Genomic DNA, 20,509 nt, shown 5'->3' on the forward strand with positions numbered 1-20,509 from the left:
GGGGTTCCTCAGGGGTCTGTGCTAGGACCGCTGCTTTTTAATATATTTATAAATGATTGAGATGGGAGTAACTAGCGAGGTAATTAAATTTGCTGATGACACAAAGTTATTCAAAGTCGTTAACTCGCGACAGGATTGTGAAAAATTACAGGAGGACCTTACGAGACTGGGAGACTGGGCGGCTAAATGGCAGATGACGTTTAATGCGAGCAAGTGCAAGGTGATGCATGTGGGAAAAAAGAACCCGAATTATAGCTCCGTCATGCAAGGTTCCACGTTAGGAGTTACGGACCAAGAAAGGGATCTGGGTGTCGTCGTCGATAACACGCTGAAACCTTCTGCTCAGTGTGCTGCTGCGGCTAGGAAAGCGAATAGAATGTTGGGTATTATTAGGAAAGGTATGGAAAACAGGTGTGAGGATGTTATAATGCCATTGTATCGCTCCATGGTGCAACCGCACCTTGAGTATTATGTTCAATTCTGGTCGCCGCATCTCAAGAAAGATATAGTAGAATTGGAAAAGGTGCAGCGAAGGGCGACTAAAATGATAGCGGGGATGGGACGACTTCCCTATGAAGAAAGACTAAGGAGGCTAGGGCTATTCAGCTTGGAGAAGAGACGGCTGAGGGGAGACATGATAGAGGTATATAAAATAATGAGTGGAGTGGAACAGGTGGCTGTGACGCGTCTGTTCACGCTTTCCAAAAATACTAGGACTAGGGGGCATGCGATTAAACTACAATGTAGTAAATTTAAAACAAATCAGAGAAACTTTTTCTTCACCCAACGTGTAATTAAACTCTGGAATTCATTGCCGGAAAATGTGGTGAAGGCGGTTAGCTTAGCAGAGTTTAAAAAGGGGTTCGACGGTTTCCTAAAGGACAAGTCCATAAACCGCTACTAAACGGACTTGGAAAAATCCAAAATCCCAGGAATAACAAGTATAGAATGTTTGTACGTTTGGGAAGCTTGCCAGGTGCCCTTGGCCTGGATTGGCCGCTGTCGTGGACAAGATGCTGGGCTCGATGGACCCTTGGTCTTTTCCCAGTATGGCATTACTTATGTACTTATGTAAGGCCCCTATGCCAGCTTCCTCCAGCTGTTCCTGAAGCAACAACCCACCCTGCTAAATAACAACCCACCCTGCAGCATCAACCTACCTCCCCCCTCCTTGAGTAACATAACTTACCTCCCAAGACCCTCCCTCCACTTGTGGCCCTCTGGCAGGCCCATACCTTCACAGCAGCCCCCTCCCCAGCAGGGGAGAATGCCTTCTATGTGTGGGCATGAGCTGACACATGGCAGCCTCCACCTGGCTAACTCCATATGGCCCACATTCTTCAAAAATACTCAGCCGATATGTCCCCATCTCAATCCCACCCTCCAACCCAGTCCCCAGGTTTACCAGGGGTCCATGGTGTCTAGTGGGGCAGAAGCAATGCCCACTTGATCCCGCCTTATGCTCCTGAGACCTCTGAGAACTCTAACAGTAATATCACAGTATTACCACTAAGGGTTAGTTTTCTATTTGTGGACAAAATGTCATACTACTGCTGAAGACAATTTTTGTGGGCCTAGTGCCCCTGAAAACCATTGGACAGACCCAGCTAGTAGCATGAATCCATAGAAGGTGCTGTTATCTTGATAAGATATTTTAAATATTAACCCAAACACTACTTACTTTTGTTGACAAGAACTGCTCTTAGGAAGATAACTTCAGGCTTTTCTGTGCTTTCTAAGTCTTTGCACAACTGAGTAGGAAACTACTGTGGGATGTCTCAGTGCTAGGGTTGCCAACAAGACCCAGATTCGCTCAACAGGGTTGATCCAGTCCTAGGATTACCCCATTGCACGTAGGGACTTGTGGTTCTGATTTCCCCATTGGATTCCCTAAGAAAAGTAAGGCTACAAGTCCCTGCATGCATTGGGGTAAGCCCAGGACTGGATCCTGTCAGGTGAATCTGGATCCAGTTGGCAACCTTACTCAGTACATCCCACGGTAGTGTGCCATTTTAGCATGTGGTAAGCCGTCATTAGGCCTACCATGCCTTAGTAAAAGGGTTTCAAATTGAGGACTTTTCTGAAACCTAGATATCCTGGGTAGCAGATGTAAATCTCAATATCATGACTTTCCCTTTGAGAACTGACCTAAAACATGTGAGTAAAAGCACCAGTAGACTTTGCACCTGTGTGTTTTAGAGAGTAGTCCCCGTACCACATGCCTTTTAAGTACATAAGTATTGCCATACTGGGATAGACTGAATATCCATCAAGCCCAGCATCCTGTCTCCAATAGTGGCCAAACCAGTTACAAGTACCTGTCAAGATCCCAAAGCAGTATAATACATTTTATGCTGCTTATTCTAGAAATAGTCCAAACAATCATATAGAGAAAGCACACCAGGACACTGGGACTAGTAAGCCGATTTGGTGAAACTCCCCCTTGACAAAGCGTAGCGAAACAGGCACCTGTCGGGGTGTATGAGCTCACCAATGAGTACAGATAAGTGCTGTGTGCTGAGTAAATTGAATGAAAGGAATCAAGGAGTTATAAAAAGATTACAAAAAGATTAAAAAAAGAAAATAAAAACATAGGGATAGGTAGGTGGGGGATGAGTCTATGATTATAATACTCACATGAGCAAAGATTCATCGCAGAGGGAAATAAAAACAGCCGTGTTAGTCGTATGAGACTCTACCCCGCATAGTCAATTTATCAAGCTGACTCGTCTATAATTCTCTGCTACTATATGATTGTTTGGACTATTTGTCAAGAGAGCAGAGTTTAGCCAAAAGGTTGACAGTATTCTAGAAATAAGCAGTGGATTTTCCCCAAGTCCATTTTAATAATGGTCTATGGACTTTTCCTTCGTAAGCTTCATAGTAGGGAGACTAGAAGGTATGCTTTTTACAGTATGGCATAAAGAGCAGCAATGGAGCCAGTACTAACAATGATAAGAAAAAAATTAGAAGATATTTTTGAAAGCATGAGGATAATCTTATGGAAATCTGAAGCCATATATGAAGGGGGATGAGATACTAGTAATCACTAAACAAAAGAAGGATCTGAAACAGATCATTTGTAATGTATAATGTTCAAGTACATAGAAAGAGGTATACCCAACATCATCAAAATGTGCTAATACCTCTGCTCAAGTCTTTAATGAGACTGTGACTGGGACACTGTGTCCATTTCTTAAAGCAGCATGTCTGGAAAGAGGCAGATAGATTAGACAGACAAAAGCAGTGCTAGTAAATTGTGTGATATCTGTAGCATACGCTTTATGAGCTGTCATAAGCCATTAATTTCTGCGCTTCTATATTTCTTCAAGCACACATGGCAGAGATTGTCAAGGTCAGTGATAAGTCGGTATCTTATGGAGTGTCAGTAGAAAATGTATGCCTTTTAGATTAACAAGCTAAATGTATGTGTGAATGCTACCACATGTTTTTAGCATGCTAATGAATGTGGGTTTGGGTGTTTATGCATATTATGTTGGATACATCCTTAGTGTGCGCATTTCTCTCTCAGACAGCATAATTCCCTTGTCCTACAATAAAGAGCTCTCATCTTCCTTTGAAAGGCAATATTCTCCTCCCCTTCCAACAGGCAGACCTCTCCTCTCTCTGACATTCCTACAATTTGCATTCTTTCCAAGCTCAAGCAGGGACCATAAAGTAGTTTGAGCTGTGCAAAAACAGAAAGCACAAAAAAAAAAGCCTGAAGTTATCTTTCCAAGAGCAGTTCTTGCCAAGAAAAATAAGTACTATTTAAACATGGCAATGCTCAGGGAAATCTGAAAATTCATTCTTTAGAAGGGTATTGTCTGTGTTCTTTCCTATAAATACCCCATGGTAGACAGGTTTGTAAATCTCCCTGACAGTAAATAATTCTGATTCATCCAACAAAGAAAGCAATCATCTCTTCCAAGAGGGACCAAGCCTTGGTACTAAAGATGTGCGGATTTGAAGCAAAAGTCCTTCTGTCAGCTTTTCTTACAACTGGATGGATTGTGGAAAGATGGGATCTTTTCAATGATGTCATGGGAGTTTGGGCAATGCAAAATAAAGAAATAAAGATGCTGTATGATGACCCTATCAAAAGCAAATTAAACAAAACAAGAAAATTGCTAGTGGAGAAATACCTCAGCTAATTTAAGTACTTTTCTACTAAAATGTGTTTAAGTATTGGGCTCAAAGTGCTATAACACAGAATTTTAACTTGTGGCAAGCCCAAAACTAATGCCGTATCAAGAAGGGGTGTTCTCACTATTTTTTTGCAGGCTGAATGTTATGGTTCAGATTAACGCATGGTACCTGCTCCCAGTTAATGTAGAAGCATTTTGAGCCTCCTGCTTAGAAGGCAGTAGTCGTCCTGCATTAACTCTGTATTAGCCAGTTAGGTCCAGATTTTGTAAATGGTGTTTAAAAAATAGGCACATCTAAAAACAGTGGTTAGCACTATGCTATAATCCACACCTAAAGTTAGGTGTGGTTTATAGAATAGTGCATAGGGCCGGAGAAAGTGCCGTTTCTGTTGAGTGTAGGCATAATCTAAAGTCTGCAATGACCTATTCCTCGCCAAATCCAAAGGTCACTACTCCATCCTCATCCTCCTCGACCTCTCCGCCGCTTTTGACACTGTCAATCACAACCTACTTCTTGACACACTGTCCTCCCTTGGGTTCCAGGGCTCTGTCCTCTCCTGGTTCTCATCTTATCTCTCCCATCGTACCTTCAGAGTATACTCTCATGGTTCGTCCTCCTCCCCTATCCCGCTCTCTGTTGGAGTTCCTCAGGGATCTGTCCTTGGGCCCCTTCTTTTTTCAATCTATACCTCTTCCTTAGGCTCCCTGATTTCTTCTCATGGTTTCCACTATCATCTTTATGCAGACGACACCCAGCTTTATCTCTCCACACCAGAAATCACCGCGGATACCCAGGCCAAAGTCTCGGCCTACTTATCCGACATTGCTGCCTGGATGTCCAACCGCCACCTGAAACTGAATATGTCTAAGACTGAACTTATTGTCTTCCCACCCAAACCCACTTGCCCTCTCCCTTCACTCTCTATCTCAGTTGAGAACACCCTCATCGTCCCCGTCTCATCTGCCCGCAACCTCGGTGTTATCTTCGACTCCTCCCTCTCCTTTTCTGCGCACATCCAGCAGATAGCCAAGACCTGTCGCTTCTTCCTCTATAACATCAGCAAAATTCGCCCCTTCCTCTCCGAGCACACCACCCGAACTCTCATCCACTCTCTCATTACCTCTCACCTTGACTACTGCAACCTACTCCTGACCGGCCTCCCACGTAGCCATCTACTCCCCCTTCAGTCCATCCAGAACTCTGCCGCACGTCTTATCTTCCGCCTTAACCGATATACTCATATCACCCCTCTCCTCAAGTCACTTCACTGGCTCCCAATCAGATACCGCATACAGTTCAAGCTTCTCTTACTCACCTACAAATGCACTCGATCTGCGGCCCCTCCATACCTCTCTACCCTCATCTCCTCTTACGTCCCTACCCGTAACCTCCTCTCTCAAGGCAAATCCCTCCTTTCAGTACCCTTCTCCACCACCTCCAACTCCAGGCTCCGTCCCTTCTGTCTCGCCTCACCCCATGCCTGGAACAAACTCCCTGAGCCCAAACGCCGTGCCCCCTCCCTACCCATCTTCAAATCAACGCTCAAAGCCCACCTCTTCAATGTCGCCTTCGGCACCTAATCACTACACCTCCTCTCAGAAAACTTATCTACCCCAACTTGACATTTCGTCCTTTAGATTGTAAGCTCTTCCGAGCAGGGACCGTCCTTATTGTTAATTTGTACAGCGCTGCGTAACCCTAGTAGCGCTCTAGAAATGTTAAGTAGTAGTAGTAGTACATTTAAGCACAACCATTTAGGCCACTGAAACGCTGGTGTAAATACCCACATCTAAATGTAGGTGTGCTGCTCCTAATTCTATAACCACATGCATAAATCTGAGGAATGTCCTGACACGCCCACACTCCTCCCATGGCTATGCCCCCTTTTCAGCTGCATGTGCTAGAATTTGCATGTGCCTCTTTTTTAGAATGCACCTAAAAAGAGGCACTTGTAAATTCCAATTATTGCCAATTAGTGCTCATAATTGGTTATCAGCTAATTATCATCACTGATTGGCTTTGTTACTCAATTAATGTGCATGTATAAATTGGGTATGTATCCAATGTTACACTTGCAACTCACAGTGCCTTACATAGAATCTGGGGGGGGTTAGTGTGCAATAAGTATGATGCACTAGCTGGTTAACACTTCTATGCTTACTCCTTGCCCATGTCACAGCTCCTGACAGAAAAATTTGGTAACATGCGGAAACAAACTACCATAAAACCCCTTAACGCGGGTGTGGAGTAGCCTGTTATAGAACATTAACTGCATGTTAACCTTAACACTCTTTAGTAGAAGAGCTCATAAACTAGTAAAGCAGTAAATCATTTCAAACTTTGCAAGAAAAAAATCATTTTCAAATTTGATGATTTATATTAAAATATTGAACTTGGTATAAATAGATTTTAAACATAGTGGAATCTTGCTCTGGTTAACTATGTTTCAATAGATTTCCTACTGAGCTATTGCATTTGAGTATTATTCTTGACATCTATCATGCTACTCATGTGGTTCAATGACTCAAAACTTCCTGCTAAAATGAGTGAATTTTCCTCAAGCATGTCAAGGAATTTCAGGGTTTCCTAGTTTATTTTACTATAACTATGATTTAATCTACATTTCTCCTACTTTATAAACAAATAGAAAAGAAAACTATTCATAACTGCATCATAATGTGGTAAGCTATAAGAAATGATAGACATGAGCTTGACTCATTATTTAAATTAATGTTTGTTTTGTTTGTTGCTTTGGATATCTATTTTGGGACTTCTATTATATTCTGATAATTGTTTGCACTTGATTATTTTCATTATTCTTATTTATTGATTTTGATAGACAACTATTAGCCAATAACATAACATTTACAGAACACACACATCAAACCCTTAATAACTCGGTATAGCCCACCTTCTTCACAAATATTTTGCTTGGGGCATCTTAATATGGCCGAAACGCAGGACAATGAAATAAGTTCCCTTTGTGATAGTATGTGTATATGTGTGTGTGTGTTGGGGGGGGGGGGGGGCTGGAGGTAGCCAGTTGGAGTGTTGGATCTGATTGGCTCATGTTTTTTCTGTACACAAATCAAAAAGGAGCTGGCGAGAGGTTTTGGGTGAGGGTTGAGTTTTTCTGCAGTCGCAGTCTGGGCGGGTGGCGATTTTGTGCTTGTCAGCATTTTTTCTCTGTTTTGGGTCCATGGGTGTCTGTGGTGAGTCCCATTCCTTTTTCTCTTGATAGCAGTGTGTTGTTGATGTGGTTTCCAGGATTACAGTGGTGGTACAGCGATCTTGGGCATCTCTTTTGCCTGGGCCATTGTCATTGTGCGGCATGGATCATGTGAATGTCCCTGTTTCTTTGGTGAGGCAATAGGGGCAGAGTATTATAAGTGGTTATTAGTGGCAGCTACCATCTGGTGGCTCTGGCTGCTGGCTTTGCTGGGCATGTTGTGAGTGGCTGCCTGTAATGGTTTGCTGACGTGTTCGAGTCCCCCTTTTTCCCACAGTCTTAGTGCTCATTGGCTTCTGCCATAGGATAGGAGGCAATGTCCTGTTGTGGATTGGGAACTGGTTAATAAATAGAACAGAGAAAATAGGGTTAAATGGACAATTGTCTCAATGGAGGAAGTTAATTGAGAAGTGCCAACAGACAATTGTTTACAGTTGTTAACTCACACGCAGACTGAGGAATTGTAGAGGATCTTGCATGAAATTTAATGTGGGCAAGATAAAAGTGATGTACACAGGGAACAATAACCCAAATTATAGCTTCACAATGCTAGGTTCCATATTAGGATTCACCATCCAGGAAAAAGATCTAGGCATCATTGTGGATGATACATTAGAATCTTAAGCTCAGAGTGTGATGGCAGCCTACAAAGCAAATTGAATATTAGGAATTACTAGGAAAGAAAGAGAGAATAAAACAAAGAATATCACAGTGCCTCTGTTAGTGTGATCACAGCTTGAGTATTGTGCGCAACTCTGGTTTTCATATCTCCAAAAATATATAGCAGAATCAGAAAAAAATATGGAGAAAGATGACCAGAATGATAAAGGGAATGAACTACTCTCATGTAAGGAAAATATAAAGAGGTCAGGGCTCTTCAGCTTGGAGATATCAAGAAGCCTGCAGTGCAAATGTAACAAGTTGCTGTACTTAAGTAAAGGTTTTGTCACTTTTACTTGTAAAGTACACAAAACATTTTGTTACTTTTACTTTTACCGAAGTAATAATTTCACCATGCAAGCAGGCTTTGTCAAACTTGACTTAATTAGGAACTCAGAGGCAACTTGTTTCACAAGAGCTAACATGCAAGTGGCCCAGCAATGGAAACAAACACTTTAAGCTAAGTACATTTAAGTATTTTTATCTAACAACAATTTTTCAAAAATAAATTTTCACAAAATATTGAATTATAAAGTGTAAAATGTTGGATGATTAAAAAGACATGGATGAAGACACATGTTAGCTCTTGTGAAATGAGTCACCGCTGAGGTCTTAAATTAAGTCAGTTTTGACAAATCCTGCTTGCGTGTATGAAACTCATCTGAAATTATATCTAGCATTGAGTGTTATAAATACTGATTACCAGAATTACCCCCGCTATATATTTTATTTTGGTCAAGTAACAAGGATTACTCTGTTAACGGCACATTGGTGGCAATGAGGCATTGTAAGGGGTCCTTTAACTAAGCTGATGCAAGTGCTAGAGTGCATGCTTACTGCAGTTTAAAAAGGATTATCACAGGATGTGCTCGGGCATCCTGTGTTAACTTCCTAATCTGCAAATGCAAACTACGTGCTAAAAATATTTTTTATTTTTCCATGAAGGGGGCATGACTGAGGGTAGAGAATGGGTGTTTCTGAGCTAGTCAGTGCATCTACATTACCGTGTGCTCGCTCATTCGTACTGGATTAGTGCATGAGCCCTTATTGCCTACAAAACAAGTATCAGTAAGTGATCACATGCTAATATTTTTTTTAATGGTCACATGCTAATCCACTCCTACCCTAACTGAGATAATATTTAACCATCTCTCTGACCTCATCTGCAACTTCCTTCAAATCAATCACCTTCCTTTCTAATTCTTCCTACTTTCTTACTCATCTATGTTACAACTTTGCCTTACCCCTCACTACCAATTATAATGTTCTAGTACCTATTGTGTTGTCATTGCCAGCAGTATACCATGCCATACTTTATATTGTTGTTCGAATATTTTTACTGCTCTAATTGCCTCCTGCTTATGTTTGATCTATTCTTACTGTACACCGCCTTGAGTGAATCCCTTCAAAAAGGCAGTAAATAAATCCTAAAAAAAAAAAGCAGACCAGAATTGAACACAATATTCGAGGTGCAGTCGCACCATGGACCGATATAAAGGCATTATAACGTCCTCACTTCTGTCCAGATCGGTATAATCAAAAGCCGATTTTGGACATCCCCAACTGCTTTCTGTTGCAGGGATGGCCAAAGTTCAAGGGGGTGTATCGGAGGCGTAGTGAAGGCGGGACTTGGGCATGCCCAACACTAGGACGTCCTCGACCCATAATCGAAAGAAACAAGGACGTCCCGGACGAACACTTGGACGACTTTACCTGGTCGTGTTTTTCTTACGACCAAGGCAGTAAAAGATGCCCAAACTGACCAGATGACCACCGGAGAAAATCGGGGATGACCTCCCCTTACTTGGACGTCCCTTTCGATTATGCTCCTCTTTGTCTCATTAATCCATGCTTTTGAATATGCTCTGTAGTTTTGTCCTTTATAATAGTCTCTGCCATTTTGCCCGGCACCAACATCAGGCTCACCAGTCTATAATTTCCCGGATCCTCTCTGGAAACTTTTTAAAATATCGGCATTACATGGGCTACCCTCCAATCTTTCTTTACTACACTCAATTTTAAAGATAAATTACATATTACTAACAATAATTCTGCCGGTTCATTTTTCAATTATATCAGTACTCTGGGAAGAATACTACTACTACTACTAATCATTTCTATAGCACTACTAGACATACGCAACGCTGTACACTTGAACATGAACACACAGTCCCTGCTCGACAGAGCTTACAATCTAATTAGTACAGACAGACAGGACAAATAAGGGATAAGGACAAAGAGTAGCAAGATTCCACGCAGAATCCCAAAGAGTAGCAAGATTCCAGAATCACAAAGACGACTACTACTACTACTTATCATTTCTATAGCGCTTCTAGACGTGCGTAGCACTGTACATTGGACATGAAGAGACAGTCCCTGCTCGACAGAGCTTACATTCTAATTAGGACAGAGAAACAGGACAAATAAGAGATAAGGGAATTACTAAGGTGGGAATGATAAAATATGGGTACTGAACAAGTGAGTAAGGGTTAGGAGTTAAAATCAGCCTGAAAAAGGTGGGCTTTTGGCCTACATTTGAAAACAGCTAGAGATGGAGCTTAATGTACCGGCTCAGGAAGTCTATTATAGGCATTTGGAGCAGCAAGATAAAATGAATAGAGTCTAGAGTTAGCAGCAGAGGAGAAGGGTGCAGATAAGAGAGATTTACCCAGTGAATGGAGTTCCCGGGGAGGAGTGTAGAGAGAGATAAGAGTGGAGAGGTACTGAGGAGCTGCAGAGTGAAGGCACTTGGAAGTCAATAAGAGGAGTTTGAACTGTATGTGGAAACAGATAGGGAGCCAATGAAGTGACTTAAGGAGAGGGCTAATATGAGCATAGCAACACTGGTAGAATATAAGTCGTGCAGCAGAATTTTGAACAGATTGAAAAGGAGAGAGATGGCTTAGTGGGTGTCAGGTTCTGTCAGGTTCTGAGCCCGCGGGACCGGGCTCTGGAGCAAACGTGAGCCCTTGGGCTGCTGACGAGGAGCGACAGCAGCAGGCAAAACCCACCAACCAACACTGGGTAAGCACAACGGCAGGGACTGCAGGCACTGCCCAGCAAACCGGAACACCTGGACTGGAATCCCCCGGACTGGAGGACACAGGACTGGAACACTGGACTGGAGCACACCAGACTGGAACACACACCGGACCGGAACACACTGGACTGGAACCCGGACTGGACCTAGGCTTCACCTACACTTGACTGCCTACCCCCTCGGGTTGAGCCTTCAGGTTCTGGCAGCCGGTAGGACTTACAGGGGCCGCAGGAATGAAGATCCAGGGGTGCCCCCTGGCACCTAAGCGATGGCAAGGCAGACAGGCAGGGAATGTCCGGGTTCTGGCAATAGGTAGGTTCAAAGCAATGGTCACAGAAGGGCTGGAAACCCACAGAGCAAGAACACAGAAGGGCAGGGAACCTACAGAGCAATAAACACAGAAGGGCTGAAAACCCACAGCGCAATAAACACAGAAGGGCTGGAAACCCACAAAGCGATAAACACAGAAGGGCAGAAAACCCACAGCGCAATAAATACAGAAGGGCTGGAAACCCACAAAGCGATAACCACAGAAGGGCTGAACACCCACAGCGCAATAAACACAGAAGGGCAGGGAACCTACAGAGCAAAACACAGAAGGGCTGGAAACCCACAAGCAATAAACACAGAAGGGCTGAAAACCCACAGCGCAATAAACACAGAAGGGCTGGAAACCCACAAAGCGATAAACACAGAAGGGCAGAAAACCCACAGCGCAATAAATACAGAAGGGCTGGAAACCCACAAAGCGATAACCACAGAAGGGCTGAACACCCACAGCGCAATAAACACAGAAGGGCAGGGAACCTACAGAGCAATAAACACAGAAGGGCTGGAAACCCACAAGCGATAAACACAGAAGGGCTGAAAACCCACAGAAGGGTAGGAGACCCACAGAGCAAATAACACAGAAGAGTAGGAAGCCCACAGAACAATAAACACAGAAGGGCTGAAAACCCACAGAGCAAAAGACAAGGAAAGCAAACGGTGCTAACAGCACACTAACCTCGGGACCTAAAGCACTGCGGAGGGAATGGCAATGCAAAGGCCAGGACTGTAGTCTTCAGGTGACTAATAAAGCCCATCAAGACCAGAGCCACAGCTGCAGCAATCACCTTGCAACCAAACAGAGGCTTGACACACAAAGCAGTCATTCCATAGGAAGGAACAGCGGGAGCCATCTTGGAAACTGGCAAGGAGGAAGAGGCGGCAGCTATCTTGGAAGAGGCATAGCCCACACAGGTGAGGTTCAGTAGGGCAATCAGCACACAGAGCCAGAGAGAAACTAAGACAGAGACAGACACAGAGACAAGCAGAAGCCAGCACAGCCACTGACTCCCAGAAACAGGGCAAGTATGAGGGTGGTCACGGCCACAAACGTGACAGTGGGAATACCATCCGGTCCAGGAAATTTGCTACTCTTCAGTTTGTCAAATTGTCCCATTATAGCCTCTAGGTTTATAGAGATTTCATTCAATTTCTCTGACTCGTCAGCTTTGAATACCATTTCTGGCACTGGTATCTCTCCCAAATCTTCCTCGGTGAAGTCCGAAGTAAAGAATTCAATTAATCTCTCCGCTATGGCTTTGTGTTTCCTGATTGCCTATTTTATGCCTCAGTCATCTAGCGCTCCAACCAATTCTTTTGCCAGCTTCTTGCTTTTAATATACCTAAAAAATTGTTACTATCAGGCTTATTTTCGAAAGAGAATGGTGCTCATCTTTCAACACAAATCCGGAGATGGGTGTCCTTCACCCAGGGTCACCCAAATTGGCACAATCGAAAGTTGATTTTGGACGTCCTCAACTGCTTTCTGTTGTGAGGATGACCAAAGTTCATGGGGGCATGTTGGAAGCGTAGCGAAGGCGGGGACTGGGGCGTGCTTAACACATGGGCATCCTTGACCGATAATGGAAAAAAGAAGGGCGTCCCTGATGAGCACTTGGGTGACTTTGCTTGGTCCATTTTTTGTTACGACCAAGCCTCAAAAAGGTGCCTGAACTGACCAGATGACCACCAGAGGAAAATCGGGAATGACCTCCCCTTACTCCCCTAGTGGTCACCAACCCCCTCCCACCCTAAAAAAATCTTTTTAAATATTTTTTGCCAGCCTCAAATGACATACCAAGCTCCATGACAGCAGTATGCAGGTCCCTGGAGCAGTTTTAGTGGGTGCAGTGCACTTCAGGCAGGCGGACCCAGGCCCATCTCCCCCCCACCTATTACACTTGTGGTGGTAAATGTGAGCCCTTCAAAACCCACCAGAAACCCCCTGTACTCACATGTAAGTGTTCCCCTTCACCCATAAGGGCTATGGTAGTGGTGTACAGTTGTGGGGAGTGGGGTTTGGGGGACTCAGCACACAAGGTAAGGGAGCTATGCACCTGGGAGCAATTTGTGAAGTTCACTGCAGTGCCCCCTAGGGTACCCAGTTGGCATCTTGGCACTATGAATGCTGGCTCCTCCCACGACCAAATGGCTTGGATTTGGTCGTTTCTGAGATGGGTGTCCTCGGTTTCCATTATCGCCGAAAATTGGGGATGACCATCTCTAAGGTTGACCTAAATTTCATGATTTGGGCGTCCTCGACCATATTATCGAAACGAAAGATGGCCACCCATCTTGTTTCGATAATACGGGTTTCCCCGCCCCTTCGATGGGACGTCCTGCGAGGACGTCCTCAGGAAAACTTGGGCGCCCCTTTCGATTATGTCCCTGTATGTGTTTTTGCCTCCAATGCAATCAGTGGGTAAAAGGCTGTCTCTTTTGCTGGGGGGGGGGGGGGGGAAGCACTTACAACCGCACATTAAAGATGCAACACTGGCCAGTTACCACTGGGCAAGCACCGGTAGTACAAAAATAGAAATATTTTTGCAGCACCGGAAATGGCACGTGATGGGGTGGGGACTACTGCTGGGCTCCTGGGGTAGCCTGGCTGTAGTTCTGGATTGTCGCATGCCAACCCTTTATTAAACGGAACCTCTCAGAGAGTTAACACCAGGTAGAATTCCATCTATCTGATGCTGGAGATGTTAGTGTTAAAAATAATTACTACGCATGTTACAAATATTTTATTAAAACAAAATGTGTGAAAGGAACTGAAAAATGCCCCCAAATTAGGAAAATTCAGAAATGTCTAAAAACAAATAAAAAAATGTTGTAGCTGTGTATATCACTATTGCTTTCCTCTGCTGCTATACTTTAGATTACCACCAGTAGCCAGCAATGCTTCTTCAGTAAGTAAGCCTGCAACACTCATATGCATACAGACTCTTGAATGCCCTACCCATTGCACAGGCTTCCATGGTGAAGAAAACCCCTAAAGATCATGGGGTGAGGGACTGCAGGACTTGACATTGCATGAGTGCTGGAAAGTCTTTCAATGGAGAATTACTTACTGAAGACACATAAGTAAATAAGTATTGCCATACTGGGAAAGACCAAAGGTCCATCGAGCCCAGCATCCTGTTTCCAACAGTGGCCAATCCAGGTCACAAATACCCGGCAAGATCCCAAAAATGTACAAAACATTTTATACTGCTTATCCCAGAAATAATGGATTTTCCCCAAGTCCATTTAATAACAGTCTATGGCCTTTTCCTTTAGGAAGCTGTCCAAACCTTTTTGAAACTCCGCTAAGCTAACCACCTTTACCACATTCTCTGGCTGCTGTGTGTAAGGCACAGCCATGCCATATCCATATCAAAGCATAACAAATTCAGCAACGATCCAGTACCTATCAAAATTTGGCACCAGAGAAAGTTGCCTATACTGCCTATGTCTAAATCCAGGCCTGTGTACTGGGGGATAATATCTCCAAATGAGATATTATCATTAAGGGTAATGAGCCTAAGCCAGGGCATGTGGAGTACATTCTCAGTCTCTCAAAGTTTTGCCCAATGCTTCCTGTAGTACTTGCATTGTGCCAAAGATAGCATCTTTCTGGAGTTCATGATATTGTCAATATTATGCTTGTGTTTTCCTCCTTTACTTACTATGCCTGGTTTTCTTGCATTGGGTTTTTTTTTTTAAAGAGAGGGGGGATTGGAGGAGTAGAGGATGCCTGCCTATCTTATGCAAGTCCCAGCAGATATTCAGCTAGGGCTCCCATAAGCGTTTTATGCAGGACCCAACAGAATACTGGCAGGGATCCGCATAAGCTCCAGCTGCTAGCACCTGAAGAATTAACCATGAATGTTCAATGCTGGTGCCTGGACATGGCCTGACATTGAATATCTGAAGTTAATTGTGTTCACAGTGGTTAGCATTTAAAAAACACTGACCACTGCCAGCTGAATATCAATCGTTAGGTCTCATTGCAGAAAATGAGACCAGTGCTAAAATAGCATGACTTGTAAAATAACCCATATTAACAGTAGCTCACATTAATAACTCTTTCCCTCATCAGAGGAAATAATCACATTGTCATGATATTTTTCAATACAACTTCATCAGTGATAGCCAATAATCCTGTTCCTTTTACATTTGGAAGGGTGTGATACAGCAATTTCTGGTCAAGGGCTTGTTCCCCTCATCATATTCTTGAAATATCCACCATTTCCTTGTACCTGCTGCTAAATAATCCATGACTTTGCATGAGGTCCTGCGGGGTGTACTACAACATGAAACTGCATTATTAATTAACATGCAAGGGTCCTGCAGCAGAGTGAAATCTCATTAACTCTTTTTGTTCTGTTCTTGGATACTGCTGTGTTCTTCATTTATATTCATGTAATCCTCCTTCTGCTACTCGGGGAACAGAAGGACTGTGAGCCCTCACCAGAGATGCTCCTTTTAAAGCAGAACATTAGTTTCCATTGCCCTGAGGATTTGCTATGTTTTAAGCTAGACAGAGCAGTTTTTCCTTTTACAGAAGGTTTTACTTGAAAGGAAATGGGTTCATGGGTGGAAAGGCAGCTTTGTCCTAAGCCTGACAGATGTGCTTCAGATTTAATAAAAGCATAAGCTGCCAAGAAGGTTGATAAGATATGCAATTGTGATTCAAAAAAACCCAAGATGTATGTACCTTATCAAATCAAAATAATCATAGTATTTTAATTGCCTGGATTGGTAATTATATAATGTTAATTGTAAGAGAGAGCTGTAAATCATCAAGCCTATAGTGCCATGATGTAATAATAGATTTGTGTAGTCATTAACTCTAAGACTATTTCAAAGTCTGGTGTGATTTTCACTATTCTTTCAATTTATGTTGTTCTACTTTATTTTCTCATCCAAAAAGGCATTTAGCTTTATCTTATTGCATCTTTCTATATTAGGTTTGCCTACACTTTAGTATTTTCTCTTTATCGGCATTTCATTTGTAGGCATCGTAGAACATAGTAGATATTTTAACATCAAAGCTGGCGTGTCAGTATACACCATAATAAGCAATTGGAATATTTGACTCCTGATGCAGGCACAGTCGCTGAAACATGGCCATGTCGAGTCTTGTTCCGCCTGTTGCTATTTTTGATTGGCAGAAACTTGGACAGTCCTCCATTTTATGTGGTTTGATGCATAAATTTAGGAAACATTTTTACATCTTTTTTTTACTTTGGTATTTTTACTTGACCTCACTGTACTTTTGCTTGTATTAATCTATGAGGATTTTGTTCTCCTATTTTTATTTACTTGTATACAAGCATAACATAATCTTTGTTTTGCTCCCACAGTTGTGCTTACATGTTTACATTTATTGTATTTGTATTATATAATTCAAATGAGTATCAACTTGCAGGTGATCCATTTTGTCCAGTCACCGAGAAACCTGTTGGGTTCTGGCTTCATCCCCCAACCACATGCTCAACATAGAAAAATGTAGGCAGATCCAGAATGCCCATCCATGTCATCCATTCTTCCTATAACTCCCTTAGTGGGGCCGATATTCAGACTATGGGAGGCAGCCCGACTAACTCCTGTGGTCAGTGGTGAACCCAGATCTTCAATGCCAGGCTGTTTCTGATGCTATAAACTTAGGGCTTCTTTTACAAAGCTGCGCTAATGATTCCTTTGAGGCAAATGAGAGGAAGCCCATAGGAAATGAATGGGCATACTCTCATTTATCACTCAGGAATCACTAGTGTGGCTTTGTAAAAGAAGCCCTTAGCTGGCTAAGTCAATATTCAGCTCTGGCCAGCTATGCTTATAGAGGCCAATGATGGGCCTGCTATTTTGGCAGTCAATTTGGCCGCTTGACTTGGCACTGAATATTCATGGATAGCTGACTATATTGCATGATATAATTGGTTAGCTGCTATGTGTTGACAGCGAATATTCAGTGAGGGATAACCAGCTATCTTCTGCTGAATGAGGACCAGCATTCTCTTCATAAATGTCCAACATCCTTCCTGCATCAAACTTTTCATCTATCCAGTCAACAGACAGACCTCATTTTTTCCACCAATGTTAAACTTCCACCTCTGCAATAATTCAGAGTATCTCCCCAGTCACTTCACATATACTCTTAGTCTGGCAGTCTGTCATCCCATTGATCAGCATTTAGCTTCAAGGACTCATCTTGCCTGGGCAGAACTCTTGTTTTTCACCTATCTTTATGTAGTAAAATATCTGTTTCATGTATCTGCAATAAACAGTTGAAAATTAAGAAAGTGAGTCTTCCTTTGAATGTTGACTTGGTCTAAATAATGCATGGATACACATTGTGAGAGCTGCACAATTCCATCAAGCTCTACTGCAGCCAACATTTAGAGTTTCAGCCAGATCTGCATGTATGAAAACAAAGCAAATGGTCCAAGTCATTAGAAATGGTACTAAGTGGCTGGTTGTATTTTAGCAGTAATATAAAGCTGATTAGAGCCTTCATGAGAATAAAGAAAAGCAATGCATTAATTTAATATATAAACATTCCTAATGAAGTTGCACAGTTTGTTATTAAAATATTCAAGCTCTGTAGTCATGAACCCAGGGCATGAGACTTTTGCATGCTCCCTTTTTGCAATAAAATGTAGTCACTCAGAACACACTCGGACGCATTCCAGATGGGATTGTAAATGAGAAGGAACACCTATTTGAAAGCATCAATCTTTCTCAACAGAAGGGCTTATTAACTGCACAATAAAATACAGAAACACACTAATAACATACTAATCCCAGTAGAAAAAGGGAAATGAAATGCTAAAACACCATATGTTCATTTGCCTTAGGAAAAGAAGCCAGCAAGAAAGACTAACAGTCTCCTCCCAATCTCTACCCAACAGAATATGTTTTTAAAACCACATGTATCAGGTTTTAAAAATAGCATCAGCCATGCAAGATGTAGGATATGAACCGACAGCTATATCTTTTGAGTCTAATATAAATATTACTCAAAGGCACACCTCAATGAGAAGCTTAGACAGTTGTTTGTAAAACCTAAAGTATGGGTTAGAGCAATATAATATAGGTTAAAGCGCACCGGAAAACATCTTGCTATGTAAAACTCAAATGTAATATTGATATAGTTATTTGAATAAAACTCAGCAAGTTACTGATATTTCTAGACTAATTTACTGATGGATAGAATGGAGATATCTTCTCCCATGCTAATAGCCTTAAAAAGAGATGAATTTATATTCACTGCATGCTGCTGGTATGTAACCGCTAAGACTATGGCTGGCGGTAAGGTCTGAGACCCAAAATGGACGTGCAACAATTTTGATTTTGCCGCACCTCCATTTTCGGGAAAAAAAAAAAAGAGGCCTTTTTTATGGGTGCACTGAAAAATGATTCTGCGCCCACCCAAAACCCACGCCTACACTACTGCAGGCCATTTTTCAGCGCACCTTTGTAAAAGACCCCTATGTTTCTAGACATTTAAGCTAGAGTGTGGGGGCAACAAAAGGAAGCAAGGGAATTCAAACTGTCACCCCAGGAAAAACATGACGGCAGTGGGGAAGGGAATGTTAATATAGAAAACCATATATTTTCACATGGAAAGCAGTGAGCAGAAATGCTTGTAGCCTAAGTAAAAAGATTTGCAAGCCCTAATGTTTGAGGAAGACTTGGATATCGTCGTGATTACAGAGACATGAATGGGATGTGACCATACCAGACTATAATATTTTTAGAAAGGATAGGGAGAGTCAAAAGGGTGGCGGAATGGCACTGTATGTGAAAAATATTATCAAAGCTGCAGAAATGCAGGGAACCTGGGGAAAGGAAGAAGCTATTTGGATCGTTCTGGAAAGAGAACATGGAAGGTGAATCTACACGGGTGTTATCTACAGACTTCCAACACAAATGGAGAAGCTGGACAAGGTTCTGATGTGGAGGGCGATGAGGATAAAGCAAATGCGCTAAACCAATACTTGGTGTCACAGAAGAAAATCCTGGAGAAGAACTGCGGTCAACTGCTGAGGGTATATCTGGGAATGGAGTGTATATTGCCCCTTTCACAGAAGAAAACCTTTATAAACAACTTAAAAATCTGAAAGTGAACAAAGATATGGGGCCAGATGGGATACATCCCAGGATACTGAGGAAGCTCAGAGAAATCCTGGAGGGAAGTAGAGATGGGTGAGGTTCCACGATATTGGAGATGAGTGGATGTGGTCCCTCTGCTCAAAAACAGGGACAGGGAAGAAGTGGAAAGCTACAGGCCGATAAGTCTCACGTCAGTGGTAGGAAAATAATGGAGTCACTGCTGAAGGAAAATATATTTAACTTTTTAGAATCCAATGGATTGCAGGATCTGAGGCAACATGGCTTTATCAAAGGAAAATCCTGTCAAACAAATCTGATTGATTTCTTTGACTGGGTGACCAAAGAACTGGATAAAGGACATGAGCTAGATTTAATCTACTTGGATTTCAGCAAAGACTTTGATACAGTTCCTTACAGAAGGCTCTTCAATAAGCTGGGAAGGCTGAACTTAGGACCCAAAATGTTGAACTGCTTTGGAAACTGGTTGACTGACTGGTGACTGAGGGTGGCGGTAAATGGAATTTGCTCGGAAGAAAGGAAGGTGAATAGTGGAGTGCCTCAGGAGTCAGTACTGGGGCCGATTCTGTTTAATATATTTGTGAGATACATTGCTGAAGGGTTAGGAGGAAAAGTTAGCTTTTTTGTAGATGAGACAAAGATAGGCAATACGGTCTGTGCCCTGATCAAGGCTGAAGAGGACTTCAATAACAGCTTCTGTAGTTGGAGAATAAAGCTAGTGCTGGGCAGACTTCTATAGTCTGTACCCTGAAAATGACAAGGACAAATCAAGATCAAGTATGTATCACATAGCATATGTTATGAGTTTCTTGTTGGGCATACTGGACGAATTGTAAAGGTCTTTATCTGCCAACATCTACTATGTTACTGTTAGTTCAGGGAATATTCAATTCTGACCCACAGAGAATCACTTCTGTGCATCTCTAAATTTCATAGGTAAGAGGCCAAATGCAAGTTAAGCAAAAAAATGGCTAATGGAGGCTATTTTA

The sequence above is a fragment of the Microcaecilia unicolor genome, chromosome 3 (genome assembly GCF_901765095.1).
Source record: "Microcaecilia unicolor chromosome 3, aMicUni1.1, whole genome shotgun sequence".
NCBI classification, from domain to species: domain Eukaryota; kingdom Metazoa; phylum Chordata; class Amphibia; order Gymnophiona; family Siphonopidae; genus Microcaecilia; species Microcaecilia unicolor.